Source organism: Scyliorhinus torazame, chromosome 19 (genome assembly GCF_047496885.1).
Source record: "Scyliorhinus torazame isolate Kashiwa2021f chromosome 19, sScyTor2.1, whole genome shotgun sequence".
Taxonomy (NCBI): domain Eukaryota; kingdom Metazoa; phylum Chordata; class Chondrichthyes; order Carcharhiniformes; family Scyliorhinidae; genus Scyliorhinus; species Scyliorhinus torazame.
The window spans coordinates 116,799,993-116,817,473 of record NC_092725.1 but is presented as its reverse complement, the minus strand read 5'-3'; positions in this window follow the sequence as shown (position 1 = coordinate 116,817,473).

Here is a 17,481-nt window from a genome sequence, read left to right as displayed (position 1 = left end):
TTTATCTTTCCTGCCCTTCGCACAGTGTCTCCCCTTTCATCCCTAATTCCTCCTATCTCCCTCGCTGCTGCCCTCTTTCGCAGTTGGTGTGCCAACAGGCGACTAGCCTTTTCCCCATATTCATACCTCCTCCCCTGTGCCTTCCTCCACAGTACCTCCGCCTTTCTGGTGGTCAGAAGGTCAAACTCGGTCTGGAGTCATCTCCTCTCCCTGTACAGCTCCTCCTCCGGGGTCTCTGCTAATTCCCTGTCCACCCTTAAAATCTCCCCCAGTAATCTATCCCTTTCCTTGGCCTCTGTTTTCCTTTTGTGGGCCCCAATAGAAATCAGCTCTCCTCTGACCACCGCTTTCAGTGCTTCCCAGACCACTCCCACAGGGACCTCGCCGTCGTCATTGACCTCCAGGTATCTCTCGATACACCCCCTCACTCTTGCACACACTCCCTCATCCGCCATTAGTTCCACATCTAATCGCCAGAGTGTTCTCTGCTCCCTGTCCTCTCCTACTTCCAGGTCCACCCAATGTGGGGCATGATCCGAAACCGCTATATGAGTATTCAGCTTCTTCCATCCTAGAGATCAACGACCTTCCTAAAACAAAAAAATCTATCCGGGAGTACACTTTATGGACGTGGGAGAAGAAGGAATACTCCCTAGCCCTGGGTCTAAGAAATCGCCATGGATCCACTCCCCCCATTTGGTCCATAAACCCCTTAAGTACCTTTGCCGCTGCCGGCCTTCTTCCAGTCCTTGAGCTGGATCTATCTAGCCCCGGGTCCAGCACCGTATTGAAGTCCCCTCCTAAAATCAAATTTCCTGCCTCCAGGTCCGGAATACGCCCCAGCATCCGTCTCATGAACCCCGCATCGTCCCAATTTGGGGCATACACATTAACCAACACGACCTCCATTCCCTCCAGCCTACCACTCACCATTACATACCTACCTCCACTATCTGCTACAATGTTCTTTGCTTCAAATGCTACCCGTTTCCCCACCAAAATGGCCACCCCTCTGTTCTTTGCGTCCAGTCCTGAGTGGAACACCTGTCCCACCCATCCTTTCCTTAGCCTAACTTGGTCCGCCACCTTTAGGTGCATCTCTTGGAGCATAACCACGTCTGCCCTTAGTCCTTTCAAATGCGCGAGCGCTCGGGCCCTTTTTATCGGTCCATTCAGGCCTCTCACGTTCCACGTGATCAGCCTCACTGGGGGGCTACCTGCCCCCCTCCCATGTCGACTAGCCATTACCTTCTCTAGGCCAGTCCCATATCCCGCCTCCGCGCTCCCGCTCGCTCCCCCAGCGTCGCATTCCGCCCCCGACCACCCTCTCTTTAGCCATTTCCTTTTGGATTTCCGCAGCAGCAACCCAGTTGTCCCCTTCCCCCCTCCCCCCCCCCCCTCCCTGAAAGGGGCGCAGCTCCCTTTCCCCTCCCCCTCTCCTTCCCCATTCTCCGACTATGTCCCGCCTCTCCCCCTCACCGGCGCCCACATTTCCCCAGTGTCCCCCCCCTTCCCTGTTTACTTCTCGATTAACTTTCACCATCCCATTAACAAAACAATAATAACAACAATAACAGTTCCCTGCAGCATCAGTCCCTCAGTTCCGGTCCAGTTTCTCTTCATTGATGAAGGACCATGCTTCCTCCGCCGTCTCAAAATAATAGTGTCTCTCCTGATGCGTGACCCATAGTCTTGCCGGCTGCAGCATCCCAAACTTCACCTTCCTTTTGTGCAAAACCTCTTTGGCTCGGTTGAAGCTCGCCCTCCTTCTCGCCACCTCCGCACTCCAATCCTGGTAGATCCTTACCACCGCATTCTCCCATCTGCTACTCCGCACATTTTTAGCCCATCTCAGGACCTCTTCTCTGTCCTTAAGGCGGTAGAATCGCACGATTATCGCCCTCGGTGGTTCTCCCGCTTTTGGTCTTCTCGCCGGGATCCGATTTGCCCACTCCACCTCCATGGGGCCCGCAGGGGCCTCAGCACCCATCAGTGAGCTCAGCATCTTACTTGCGTACGCTCCACAGTCCACTCCTTCCACACCCTCCGGGAGACCTAGTATCCTAAGGTTCTTCCTTCGCACTCCATTTTCAAGGGCCTCAATCCTGTCAGCACACTTTTTATGAAGTGCCTCGTGCGTCTGAGTCTTGACCGCCAGGCCCAGGACCTCGTCCTCAATACCTGACACCTTCTGCTCCACCACGCGAAGTTCAGTCTCCTGGGTCTTTAAAGTCTCCTTAAGCCCCTCAATTGCCTGTAACAACGGGGTCATTACCTCCTTCTTCAGCAGGTCCACGCACCGTCTCACCACCTCGTCCTGCTCAGGCCCCCATGTCACCTGTGGTTTCTCCGCCGCCATTTTGTTCCACTCCCTCTGACCTTCTGGCTGCAGATTCTTCGGGCTGCAGCCGCCGCCGCCGGTTTTTCCCTCCGTCGTTCGGGGGGGACTCCCTTCCCTCGCGCCTCGCACCAGGTTTTTCGGCCGTCCAGGTCCCTGTTGGGGCTCTTAAAAGAGCCCGAAGTTCCGTCGGAGCTGGAGCCGCCAAAACGTGCGGCTAGCTCATCCCTGCCACAACCGGAAGTCCCCGTGGCAGCAATTCTTGATGACATCTTTCCTGAAAGCTGGTTTGCTTGTCCGTAGTGTAGCAAACGTGAATTGGTAAGATGCGTCGACATGTATGTTTGCACTCTCGCCACTGTTCTGAGCTGAGCAGTAACATTGTCCTTCATGGGCAGAGTTGTACCATGTCGTACCAGTTGTTGTTCTATTGTTGTTGTCATTGTTGTTATCGACGTGCTTGTTGATGTGTTTGTTGCCTCTGGTGCGCTTCTTGTTGTTGTCTTTGTCAATGTTTTTGTAGGTTTTGTTGTTGTGTTTGTCGCGCTCAATGACCACACCGAGTGGAGAATTTGAGTCCTTCACAAAGTTACTTGTGTCAGTGTCCTTTGTGGCATCTGCTGTTTTGTTGAGCGTGCCGTCTCTGATTCCTCGGCGCTCCCCATCTGGAGTCATGTCCGGTTCACTGGAATCATCTTTGGCTTGTCGATGCTCCCCGTCTGGAGCCCTTTCTGGTTCACCTGAATCACCTTTGGTTTCTTGATGCTCCCCGTCTGGAGCCATTTCAGGTTCTTGTGGAGAGGCTCGAGTCGATGAGGTTTGAATTAACATGGTGTCACTGGAGTCACTAGTAGCCTCACTTTGATTGTCGAGTGCCTCTGTGCATACTAGCTGAGATCTGTCAGTCTCGCTGAGATGTCGCATATCTTGTATGGGAATTGTGAAGCCTTTGTCACTTATCGCACATACAGTGGGTAGACCTTCAGTGTATTCTTATCGGTTAGATGAGCTGCGTAGACTGTCAGAGTCTTCTGGTGGCTCAAATAATCTGGGTAGACTGTCATCGTCTTTTTGTTGTTCACGTGAGTGTGGTAGACTGTCATAGTCGTCGTGCTGTGCACTTGAGCGTGGCAGACTGGGATCGTCTGCTGCTGGTTGATCAGATAAGGTTGCTAGACCTTCATGGTCTTGTTCATGCAAGGACTGCGCTCTGGAGTCTTGCGTTGCTTCCATCGTGGAATCTGTCAACGCGCTCGCTGTGGAGGCTTGTATCGCTCTCTCTGTGGAGTCTGTCATCGTTCCCTGTGTGGAGATATGCAGTGGTCTCACTGTGGAGTCGATCTGTGCGCTCTCAACGGAGTCGTGCTGTGGTCTCGCTGTGGAGTCTGTCATCGCTTTCTGTGCGGAGTCAGGGACTCTTCATGGTGTGTGGACCATTCTCTGTGGGGAGTTGTGGACTCTTCGTGGTGCGTGGACCACTCTCTTGGCGTCAGGCTGCTCTCTGTTGGCTTGTACCGCTCTCTGTCTCTTGGCGTCAGGCCGCAGCAGAATCCTGTACTCGTAGGTTGGGATGTCGTCTATGCTGGGCTGAGGATCCTCAAATCCGAAGAACTCGTCCATGACTGTGTCGGATGCTTCAATGTACAACACATCTCGTTGCGGTTCGAATTTGGTACTGAGGTCGCCACGTCCAATGATGAATTCATCGTCTGAGTCGTATTCTTCAAGGACTAAATCATCTCTTAGGGCAGTGCTAACTGCTTGTTGCAGGGTTCTGTGGAGGTTACTTTCAGCTACTGGTCGAAGTTCAGACATTGTGCTGTCGTTCCAGGTGAACGAATTGTGTTTTCGGGCGGTAAATTTTTTTTTCACTATTTTCGGACATTTCCCCTTTAAGTGGGTATAGTCCGGGGCCTCTGGTGTCATGACGCTTGTGAAGTAGAGTGTAGGAATGGATTGCGCATGCGCAGATCGCTTTTCCTTCATTGTGTGCTCTTTTTGCCACTGCGCATGCACAGCTCCTCGTGCATGCGCAAAACACTGTTTCACCGGTTTGCGTCTTCTCGGGAACTGCGGGTGTGCGGCTCCTTGTGCAAGATGGCTGCCAATCAAAATTGCCGTTTGCTTCTGTTGCAAGCCTACCTTTGCCTCGTGGTGAGTATAGGTGCCAGTTTTACTGATTTCTGTTGTGTTCACCTCGCAGTAGTTTTCAAACTTGTCCAGGACTGTCTGGAAATCTCTCTTGTCCTGCCCTTTGGAGTACTTGAAGGAGTTGAAGATTTCTGTTGCACTTTCACCCACAATGGTGAGTAGAAGATCTATCTTCTCAGCATCAGCCACGCCATTTAGGTCAGATGCTACCATGTAAATCTGAAATCTCTGCTTGAATGCAAGCCAGTTGGCACTGAGATTGCCGTGGTACCTGAGCTGCTGAGGAACCGGAATCTCGATCATCTTGCCTGGGTGCTGTTGCTGGTAGTCACGGATCTTGCTGAGTTGAACTATATAGATTCAATAGGCACTCCTGGTACCATGTTGTGTTATGTACTCCTGGATAACAGAGGCTGCAACTTGATGCACTTTTGACCAAAAGATACTCCAGACGTTGAAGTAAGTTCAATGTGATTTATTGAACCAATAGCACAGTTCTCTATGAGTTTGACTCTCCTGCGAATCTTGCAATAGTAACTCAGTCTAACTAACCAGTCTGCTCTAAGCCACGTGGTGGGTGTGATGCTTCTGATCTGCCCCTGTCCTACTCTCTAAGTGTCGCCTGTGGAAAGAGACAGAGCATGTGTGCCCTGTCCTTACATATGGGTTGTGTAATGCCCCCTTGTGGTGGTGTCACCTCTGGGTGTCTTGACTGCCCATTGGTCGAGTCCTATTCTATGTGTTCATTAGCTGTATGTCTGCATATCATGACGTCTCTGGTGCTCCCTAGTGTTTCCTTAGTCGTAGTGTATTTACATTAACCCCTTGTGTATTTACAGTGATGCATATCACCACAAGTATAAGATTAAAATCATAAAATATAACAAGGGAACTCTATGCAAAGAGAATACAATATTCAACCCAATTAGTCACTTACCAGCCCTGTTTAGCCAAATATTCTCTGAACTTAAAGAACAAAAGACTTGTGTTAATGTAGCGCCATTCATGACTTACTCACAAATACTTTGCAGCCAATGAAACAATCCTGACTCGAGTGAAGCCATTGTTGCAATATAGGAAACATGACAGCTATTTCACACAGCAAGTTTCCCGAATCACAATGTGATAATGTCCAAATAACAAGATTTAGTGATGTATAATTATTGGCCAGGCCACCGGGGAGAGATCCACTGCTCTACTTCAAACACTGACATGGAATCTTTTACATCCTCGAGGGGACAGGCGGCACCCCAGTTTCATGTCTTATCTGAAAACAGCACCCCAGACAGGGCAGCAGTGTCTCAGTACTGCACAAGAGTGGGTTTTAAACACAAACCGTTTGACTGGGAGGTAAAAGTGTTGCCATTGAGCCATGGTTGACACATCTTACTCACTGGAAGTGCATACCGAAGAACACAAGCCTATGGGAGTAAGTATAATAGTGCAATTGTATTAATGAGAGCAACTAGCCATACAGACTGATGTCAAAATCAAGGACAATTTCATGTGTGTTCCCCCTGCGTTGGTTAAGTCAGTGAGGAGTTAATTTAGCAGATCAAGGAAATCCCAAATTGTATTCTAATCTGTGTGAAGTTTGTTGATGTCAGCCAAGGAAACAGTAGGAGTCTCCAGTTGGGGAGGGAAAATCAACCAGGGTTTTCATTACTGATTATTGTCTGAAAATGAGTGCTGGGAATGGAGGGTCATGCTGAACAGCAATGACTCCACAGTTGAATCTCCTCTTGACAGTCAATGTCTAAGGCAACCTCATGCATGGATATTACAGGAGGAGGCCCAAGCCTTTGCAATATTGAATGGCCCAGCCAGCCTTTGAACGGAGATAAAGGTAGGAACATGATAAATGTATTCTCAGGCCGGAATCCACTGTCGAAATGGCCAGGGTTATTTCTGTGAAACCCTGAGGAGTACGCTTGCACAATTCAGCTCCAGGACGACTATGGTAAATCATTGGCAACATAGCTTTGACCATGCCAACCAGGCTCCTGCTCAATTTCCACCCAGTGGACAGTCTGAATATGTCTCCCATAAACTGTCACGGCTTTGCTCATCTGTCCAAGACTCAAGGGATAAAGAAGACCACAAGAACTCTGAATCACAGTACACTTACACTGTGAATTTTATTAAGAGTTTTTTTCCATCATAACCTTCTCAGAACATTGGCTAAAAAGGCTGGATACAAGGGCAGCACGGTGGCGAAAGTGGCTAGCACGGTTGCCTCATGGCACCGAGGTCCCAGGTTTGATCCCGGCTCTGAGTCACTGTCCGTGTGGGATTTGTGCATTCTCTCTGTGTTTGCATGGGTTTCACCCCCACAGCCCAAAAACAATGTGCAGGGTAGGTGGACTGGCCACGCTAAATTGCCCCTTTATTGGAAAAAATGAATTGGATACTCTAAAAAAAAATTTTAAACTCTGGATACAAGCTGTAATAAAGGAAGGATTGGTGACTACCCATCAGTATGTATAACAAATTATAATGGTTTATTTACAAACAATATTTACACCGAGTCTTTCACTTTGTTATCACTACTTGCTCTAGGATCTACCCTGGCTGCAAAAGCCCACGCTCTGCACCAAGATCCCCATTGGGTGGTGGTGTCACATGACCTGCCCAATGTACACACCTTAAAGGAGCCAGCTACCACACAAGCGGAAGGGGAGTTAGGTGTCAGCTGATCTTTCTCCAATTTTGCAAGGCTGAGAAGGAGAACTCCTGGGGAAATGCACCCACCTTTCCCCTCAAAGGCCTGGTGAATAAATGCAGTGTCTGGTTTGACATTGAGCCAGATTCAGATCCTGATCTGCGTAGGTTGTTGATTTCAGCCAAGGGCACATTTGAATTTTTTTGCCTCAGTTTGCCTGGGCTAACGAAGGGAGATATCAGCCAATGCTCCCATTCCACACTAATATGCAGGGCTATCAGCTGGAAGGTGCAAACAGTTATCAGGAGACAACAGGATCACTGACATCCCTATGGTTCAAACACCTTCCAACACTCACTCCCAAGGCTCACACATGAAGAGAGGCCATGAGTAATTTAATGGTAAATTCTCCATTATGCCTCGCACTTGATCTAACTTTGCATGTCTAATGAGAAAGTGGGGCAAGGTCATTCACTCCTGACATACTGAGCTTTAGCTCTAATATCTAACAATCTAATGCAGAGGTAGGTAGCAATTCTGTTTTTAAACAATGCAGTGGGAAAGGTATATTGCTGTACTATTAAATAGCATGCACGCTCTGCTACTTGACTTTAATCATCAGGGAACATTCCCAGAGTTTGAATGTCCTCTTCCCATTAAACCGTCAAACTCTCAGGCGCCCCCAAGTAGGAGAGACGTAAAAATAAAATGACTCTCTTTTTCACTTTGTCTTCAAGTATAGATGGCAGCCATTCAGCCTTAAGTCACCGTGATGGTATAACTTGAGCGAACATGTGAACAAAGAACATTTTGTTATCCTTATCCACAGATGAGAAGGCCCGAAACATCATGTGGACATGAAGAAGTCTCTTAACCTTATGGGCAAGCACAGAGACCCTAGATTGGTGTCCCCGTTAAGAGAGATCAGATTTCAAAACATCAAGATGACAAAAAAAATAGCTTTCGTACCTTAAGGGAGTATCCGTCACTAAAGCTCTCTTCGCTTGTAATATGGGCTGTTAAAAGATAATCAGGTTATCTCCCCACAGCGCTCTACCATCTGGACTGTTGCAATAAACCATCTGGACATATTCTGTTATCTCGTCACTCCGCCCTTGCCCTTGATAAGTTGAATCAGTAGCTAACTACATCGCCAATCAAGGCGTAACCTTCAACAAAAGTATTTAGGCAGAGAATGTATCCCCCCCCCATGCACCCCCCCTCCCCCCCCGCACACCCCCATTCCCCCCCATGCACCCCCCCCCCCCCCCATGCCCCAGCTCATAAATTATAATTAATTCTACTGGAAGTAACTAAAATACAAATCAACTACACTCAAAATCTACTTATATAGAAATACTTTCCCCAATTATTTAAAGAATCACTTGAAGTGTTCCACAAACAGTCTGCTTTGCAAGCTCAGAAATAAAATGGAATGCATCACTATTGTGTAAAAAAACGTATGTTTAAAAAAAATTATTTTCTTCCCTAAGCAGAATGTTTCTTGCTGAAACTTTACTTGAGGATGGTGCTTTTCAAATGCACCTGAAAGAGCGGCAACCCCATGAGCATTTCTTTCATTTAGAGCCTCACTGACTTTGTTCAAGGTTACCATAAAACATTTGGGTCTTCGTGACTTCTAGGATTACTGTAGTAAGCTTGGACTCCCGCTGAGACCAGGGGCGAAATTCTCCTACCCGCCCCGCCACATTTCTGCCCCGACCGGCCGGCGGGAGTCTCCGTAACACCGGGCGGTCAATGGGGTTTCCCATTGTGGGGCAGCCCCACGCCGTCGGGAAAACCCCGGGCACCGGCAAAACGGAGACTCCCGCCGGCGGAGAATGACGCCCCAGGTGCTTTGAAGGGCAGAGTTATGAAACTAAATCTTCACCTCCTTCATTGAAAATAGAAAAGAAAGTATTAGAAGTCTCACTTTGTTTCAATGGTGATTCTGGGGTGGCATGGTAGCACAGTGGTTAGCACTGTTGCTCCACAGCGCAAGCGTCCCAGGTTCAGTTCCTGGCTTGGGTCACTGTCTGTGCGGAGTCTGCACGTTCTCCCTGTGTCTGCGTGGGTTTCCTCCGGGTGCTCCAGTTTCCTCCCACAAATCCCAAAAGACATGCTTGTTAGGTGAATTGGACATTCTGAATTCTCCCTCTGTGTACCCGAACAGGCGCCGGAATTTGGCGACTAGGGGCTTTTCACAGTAACTGCATTGCAGTGTAATGTAAGCCTACTTGCGACAATAATAAAGATTATAATTGTAACAAATGGAATATTCGGTGAAATGCACAAAAAAATAGAGTTCCATTTATTTTGGACACATATAGGAATGACTCCACTATCCAAAGGGTCTTTTTTTCTGACCCCGCTTACCTCGTCAGTTCAGGAAGAGTTCAGGGCGCCAGTTTTAAATGCCAGTCTGAACTCTTGGTCCCACTCGGACACCCCACTGCGACCCCTGGACCCCCCCCCCCCCCTCCCCAACTTACCTCTGACCAACCTCTTGAGCCTCCCCTCTTAAGGGCAAGGCACCCAGCCCGATCCCTGGCATGGGTAACCTGGCAACCAGGAACCTTGGCACTGCCAGGGTGGCGCTGTCAGGGTGCCAGGGTACCAACAGGTGTGCTTAAACCCACCCTGCCCAGAGACCAACCACCCTGGAGTCTCCGATGGCCTGGGAGTGCCCCCCACCCTCCCTGATGCCGTTATGCCTGGTCCATGTTTGTGTGGACCACTGTTAAACAGTGCCATGGCGACGTCCCCAGACACGGGTGTTAGTTCTGAGCCTCAGGAGAATTGGGCACGGACATATTTAAATGAGCTAATGGTTCATTTAAATATGTTAATCTGGATCAAACAAAGCAAGCATTACTAATTTATTATAGTTTGTCAAGGCTTATGCCAGGATTTTCCCCCTCCCCTCCCCCGCAGTGTGTTTTCCCATGTTGGAGATGGCTCGGACTTGGCCGTCAGCGGGATCTACCAATTCCACCAAAGTCTATGGCGTTTGGCATGACTCACCCACCCCGCCTCCGCTGAACCAACCATAGAGGGGGGCGTCGCCTTCAGCAGAAATAGAAGATCCCGTCAGTGGGAAGGGCTGAAATATCCCATCTGTAGAGTATAAATCTAGTTCTTGTTTCCTTCCTAATTCCATGCATGAGTTTCCTTACACATTACAAGATCTTGAGGGTTCAATCATTCCCCCTTCTGGGATCAAACCAAGTATGTCATTGCTCTCCAGAGTTCACCTCCATTATCTGGGGGCAGTGGAAGCGGCACAGGGGGGAAGTAGGGGCCTCGGTGTGGACCCCAATACGGGGGAACCACCGGTTTGTCCCAGGGAGAATAGATGGAGGGTTTTCGGGGTGGCACAGGGCAGGGATAAGAAGGTTGGGGGACCTGTTTGTGGATGGGAAGTTCGTGAGCATGGGTGAGCTGGAGGAGAAGTATGGGCTCCCCCCCGGGGAACACCTTTAGATATTTACAGGTAAGGGCGTTTGCCAGGCGGCAAATGGTGGAATTCCCACGGCTGCTGCCAGGTTACAACAGGACATTGACAGGATGCAGAGCTGGGCTGAGAAGTGGCAGATGAAGTTCAACCTAGATAAATGTGAAGTGATTCATTTTGGAAGGTCGAATTTGAATGCTGAATGCAGGGTTAAAGGCAGGATTCTTGGAAGTGTGGAGGATCAGAGGGATCTTGGGGTCCACGAACATAGATCCCTCAAAGTTGCCACCCAGGTTGATAGGGCTGTTAAGAAGGCGCATGGTGTGTTGGCTTTCATTAACAGGGGATTGAGTTTAAGAGCCGTGAGGTTTTGCTGCAGCTTTATAAAACCCTGGTTAGATCACATTTGGAATATTGTGTCCGGTTCTGGTCGCCTCATTATAGGAAGGGTGTGGGTGCTTTGGAGAGGGTACAGAGGAGATTTACCAGGATGCTGCCTGGACTGGAGGTTATGTCTTATGAAGAAAGGTTGAGGGAGCTAGGGCTTTTCTCACTGGAGCGAAGAAAGAAGGGAGGTGACTTGATAGAGGTGTACAAGGTGATGAGAGGCAAGGATAGAGTGAATAGACTTTTCCCCAGGGTGGAAATGGCTATCACAAGGGGACATAATGTGATTGGAGGAAGGTATAGGGGAGATATCAGAGGTATGTTCTTTACACAGAGAGTGGTGGGTGGTGGAATGCACTGCCAGCAGAGGTGGTGGAGTCAGAATCATTAGGGACATTTAAGCGATTCTTGGACAGGCACATGGACAGCAGTAAATTGAAGGGGTGTAGGTTTGGTTGATCTTAGATTAGGATAAATGGTCGCCACAACATCGTGGGCCAAAGGGCCTGTACTGTGCTGTACTGTTCTATTTTTATGTTCTACTACACCATCTCACTGTAGGAGCAAAAAAGGAGTGCCTGAGGCATTTTGCCAGTATTTACCTCAGCTGGAGCAGGAATGGGTGAATGAGGTGAAACCAGGTAGAATAGCACCAGCTGCTGCAGGAGTGGAGGACAGGAGGGCAAAATGGCCTTCCAACCTCCACCCATCAGTGGTAATTTTAAAAGAGAAGCTTGCAGATCACACAGGTACAAAACAAACAAGAGCATTATTGGGAAAGTGTTGTCACACAGGCTGCCATTGAAGACTGACTGCAGCACACCCAAACTGCCAATGACATAATTGGTACATCACATGATCGGAGTCTTAAAGTGACCTTGTTCTAACTAGGAACAAACATGAATGCACAACACTTTCCTTCCCCTTTACATCAGAGGTTCCTGCAATGAAACACAGTATATATAGCGTTAACAAGCAAAATTGACAATAGGAAAAATTAACAAATGCAACAGTCAATAAGTTAGACATTTCGGAGGACGTCAATTCCTGTGTGGTTGTCGGGGAACTTCAGGCATCTGCTTTTTCGTGTTGACTGCACCCTCTGGTGTTTTCTTTACGTCGTCCATAGTTGCCTCAACCGGAGTCAGTGTCGTGCTTACATGTTGACTCGGTGTTCAAGTGTCTTCATCTGGGATACACTTTTATTCTGTTATGACCCCCTGGACTAGTGCGCGGTCAATTCCTGCCTGACGACCAAGAGTCGCGACGAAAGTAACAAATAATTCTTAGAAAAACACCCAGAGTCTTTGATCCTTAGCTGCCCAATACCTATTGTCACCAGGCTTGTACATTTAAACACAATTAAGTTTATTAATAACAATAACTATAATTAAATATGCAGCAAAAACAACAGGTTAACTATTATGTAATTCCTAACCACCCCACCCTCTGTGCACACACACATACAAGGCAGACAAACACAGAGGGGAGAAGAGGGACGTATAAATAATAATGAAAGCAAAAGGATAAAGTCCTTGTTCCAGATGGTTGTTTCTAGCTCACCATTCTTCAATCTCAGCTTTCAGTTTGCACTTTCTCCCAGTGTCTGCGTGGGTTTCCTCCGGGTGCTCCAATTTCCTCCCACAGTCCAAAGATGTGCAGGTTAGGTGGGGTTACAGGAATAGGGCTGGGGGAGTGGGCCTAGATAGTGTGCTCTTTCGGAGGGTCGGTGCTGACTTGATGGGCTGAATGGCCTCCTTCTGCACTGTAGGACTTATATGGTACTGTCTTCCACAGTTGTTACTGGTATTGTCAGGTTCTCAGGAATGTTTAGGTCTTCGCTTGGCCCAGTTTGTTGTGGACATTCGGTTGACTCTGTCTCTGGTAAAGTAGTTCTAGTTGCTAAAAGTTGATCAGCATGTCTCCTCCATACTACATCATCCCAAGTTTGAACAGTGAAAGAGACCATCCTATCTGTGTTAAGACAATGGCAAGTTCTTTGCCAATACTCCCTGACCTTTCTGAAAAACACAGCATTTAGCCCTGTTCTCACATTGCAAAACCTGAGTCGATTGTTTTTTCAGAGCTTTCAATTCAGAGGCTACAATCTTTTATTCGCTGAGCGTGGTACACCCAGGATAGACCTTAGCTGGAGTAAGGTGGAACTGACATTCTGCACGTATTGGCGTTCTCAGACTTTGCCTAAGCTCCATTTCCAGACTAATTAGCTCTTGCCCCAGGCTCTTGATCTGTTTTCTCGTTGCCAACCTATGCCCATCCAGGTGGCATGAAAGGGCCTCATTTACCTGAATGCCGTGGCCAGACTCAGCGGTGCCTTCTGCAGATTGTGGCGTGGCTCACTCAGGTTAATGAGATGAGACATGAAGGTTCAGTTAGGGCGCTCGAGAGTTACAAATTAGCTAGGAAGGACCTAAATAGAGAGCTAAGAAGAACCAGGAGGGGACATGAGAAGTCCTTGGCAGGTAGGTTCAAGGATAACCCTAAGGCTTTCTATAGATATGTCAGGAATAAAAGAATGACTAGGGTAAGGGAATGGCCAGTTAAGGACAGTAGTGGGAAGTTGTGCGTGGAGTCCAAGGAGATAGGAGAGGTGCTAAATTAATATTTTTCGTCAGTATTCACACAGGAAAAAGACAATGTTGTCGAGGAGAATACTGAGATTCAGGCTACTAGACTAGTAGGGCTTGAGGTTCATAAGGAGGAGGTGTTAGCAATTCTGGAAAGTGTGAAAATAGATAAGTCCCCTGGGCCGGATGGGATTTATCCTAGGATTCTCTGGGAAGCTAGGGAGAAGATTGCTGAGCCTTTGGCTTTGATCTTTAAGTCATCTTTGTCTACAGGAATAGTGCCAGAAGACTGGAGGATAGCAAATGTTGTCCCCTTGTTCAAGAAGGGGAGTAGAGACAACCCCGGTAAAAAGAGACCAGTGAGCCTTACTTCTGTTGTGGGCAAAATCTTGGAAAGTTTTATAAGAGGTAGGGGGCGCGATTCTCCGCTCCCGCGACTAAGTACCCACGCCGTCGTGAACGGCGTCGAGGTTCACGGCGGCGCGAAACGGCCCCGATCTTGACCGATTCAGGGCCCGAAAATGGGCTAGGATCGGGGCTGCGAGAAATTCGGGGGGGGCGTGTTGCGAAAGCAGCATCGTCAGCGCGCGCCGGGCATTGGCGCCGCGTAAAAGCGGCGGCGCATAAATGACGCGGTCAATGCCGCGTAACTGGCGTAACTGCTGTCACCTGCGCATGTGCGGGTTGGCCGGCGCCAGCCAGTGCCAACCCGCGCATGCGTGGTTGCCATCCTCTCCGAGGCTGCCCCGCAAGAAGATGTCGGATGGATCTTGCGGGGCGCGGAGGAAAGGAGGTCCTCCTTCAGAGAGACCCCATTTGAGGCCCCCCCCGGTGCAGGAACCCCCCTCCCCCCACCCACAGGCCATCCCCCCAGCTTTCCCACGCTGTTCCCGCCGGCAGCAACCAGGTGTGGATGGCACCGGTGGGAACTCGTCGTATTGGGCAGGCCGCTCGGCCCATTCGGGCCGGAGAATAGCGGGGATAGCGGAGAATCGCCATTTTGGGTGTCTCGGGCGATTCTCCGGCTTGCGACGCGCAGAGCACAACGGGGCCGTTCTCGCTGCTTGGGTGAATGGCGGGAGGGCGTCTGACCAGCGTCGCATGGAAAAATGGCGCGCCAGGCGATTCTCCCAACCGGCGCAGGAGCGGAGAATCGCGCCCAGGATGTATAATCATCTGGAAAGGAATAATTTGATTAGAGATAGTCAACACAGTTTTGTGAAGTTTAGGTCGTGCCTCACAAACCTTATTGAGTTCTTTGAGAAGGTGACCAAACAGGTGGATGAGGGTAAAGCAGTTGACGTGGTGTATATGGATTTCAGTAAAGCGTTTGATAAGGTTCCCCACGGTAGGCTACTGCAGAAAATACGGAGGCATGGGATTCAGGGTGATTTAGCCGTTTGGATCATAAATTGGCTAGCTGGAAGAAGACAAAGGGTGGTGGTTGATGGGAAATGTTCAGACTGGAGTCCAGTTACTAGTGGAGTACCACAAGGATCTGTTTTGGGGCCACTGCTGTTTTTTATTTTTATATATGACCTGGAGGAGGGCGTAGAAGGATGGGTGAGTAAATTTGCAGATGACACTAAAGTCGGTGGAGTTGTGGACAGTGCGGAAGGAGGTTACAAGTTACAGAGGGACATAGATAAGCTGCAGCGCTGGGCTGAGAGGTGGCAAATGGAGTTTAATGCAGAAAAGTGTGAGGTGATTTGTTTTGGAAGGAATAACAGGGAGACAGAGTACTGGGCTAATGGTAAGATTCTTGGCAGTGTGGATGAGCAGAGAGATCTCAGTGTCAATGTGCATAGATCCCTGAAAGTTGCCACCCAGGTTGAGAGAGTTGTTAAGAAGGCGTACGGTGTGTTAACTTTTATTGGTAGTGGGATTGAGTTTCGGAGCCATGAGGTCATGTTGCAGCTGTACAAAACTCTGGTGCGGCCGCATTTGGAGTATTGCGTGCAATTCTGGTCGCCGCATTATAGGAAGGATGTGGAAGCATTGGAAAGGGTGCAGAGGAGATTTACCAGAACCTTGCCTGGTATGGAGGGAAGATCTTATGAGGAAAGGCTGAGGGACTTGAGGCTGTTTTCGTTCGAGAGAATAAGGTTAAGAGGTGACTTAATTGAGGCATACAAGATGATTGGATAGGGTGGACAGTGATAGCCTTTTTCCTCGGATGGTGATGTCTAGCACGAGGGGACATAGCTTTAAATTGAGGGGAGATAGATATAGGACAGATGTCCGAGGTAGGTTCTTTACTCAGAGAGTAGTAAGGGTGTGGAATGACTGCCTGCAACAGTAGTGGACTCGCCAACACTAAGGGCATTCAAATGGTCATTGGATAGACATATGGACGATAAGGGAATAGTGTAGATGGGCTTTAGAGTAGTTTCACAGGTCGGCGCAACATCGAGGGCCGAAGGGCCTGTATTGCGCTGTAATGTTCTATGTTCTATGTTCTATGATTCTGCGTCTCTCCCCTCGAGGTTTCATTCTCGCTGAATTCACCCTCGCTTTTGAGCTCTTGTTTCTTAAATACAATTTCTAACCTCTCCAGGTGAAGCTGTTGTTCTGGAAGATTTCCAAAAGGGTTCTCGCTGTTTAAGAACATATCAAATTTAGTCTTTAGGGTTGGTTTGTTATGCAAACTCTTCCTGCTGTTGGTATCTTCATTGGACTTCAGATACTGCTGTACAGAGTGAAATAGGAAAGTGATATTAGTGTTGCAGACTGCACTCTGAGCAGCTCCAACTCTTTTCATTTGGCCATCCAGAACCACTCCCATCCAAACATCCTTCATGAATTTTTGTGCCGGCTCCTTTTGCTCCTGTTGTTGACATTGTTTACAATCAGCAATTTAAAAAAAATCTTGTTCACCCTTGATGTATGAAGGAGATCAGCATCTCACTTCCCAAACTGAACGTTCTTTCCAATGAACGTGAGAGTTTATTTATAGCCGGGTGTTTCAAAATGTGTCTCAGTTTCTTGTTCCTTTGTGGTTCAGAATTTACAAATGGAGCACGTAAATTCATTCCGGTCACCTTCGCTGGATTTTCCAGTGTACTTTGACCTTTGTTTTTGTCAAAGCGTTCATATGCATCTTCTGTAAGCTCTTCATCCTTTGCTTCTCGACCCTGAAGCACATTTGTTAGTTTGCTGGGCCTTTGTTATCTTCGTCCCAGCACTACTAGCCTGAGCCTTGACCACAGCTACTTTTAGAGCTTTTTCAGCAGCTGCTACTTTCTGCTCCTTTAGGTTTTTGGTTGGGCCTTGCTTCAATCTCCAACATGAGATTGACCTCAGCCCAGTTTAGATTGATTCTCTCCAGCCTGGTGCTCCCCATTAGAGCTGGATAGTTACCTTTAACAACGTGCAGGGACACGTCTGCGGTCTGTCCATTTGGTTGTACATTTACCTCGAGACGGCCCCTTAACGGCACCACTTCTCCAGTATAGGTTCTGATTATTATCTTTGAGGTTTTCAAGGCGATATGTTGTGGTTTCTCTTGGTAAACAGTTTCTAAGACCAACGAAATGCCTGCGCCAGAGTCCACCTCCAATTTCACCAGGAGTCCATCGTAAAAGGGTGACCCAGTAATGGTTGGTTGCACCAGCAATGGCCAGTACGTTCAACAACAGTTCATCATCCGACTGTGACTCTGGTCCTTTATCGCGCCCTTTTTGTATCACATGGATACTTTTCATTGCGTTCGATTTTTAACTTGATTTGGTTCTTGCTTTTTGTCATTCTTGTTTGAAACTTTGTTTCTTTCTCGAACACATACGTTCGATGTGACCTTTTTTACCATAATTCTTGCATTTTGCATCCTTACTCCAGCAATTAGTTGTTGTTTTCTCACTTTCTGCACATTGATGGCAATTTTGAACCCGTGTCTGTGTTG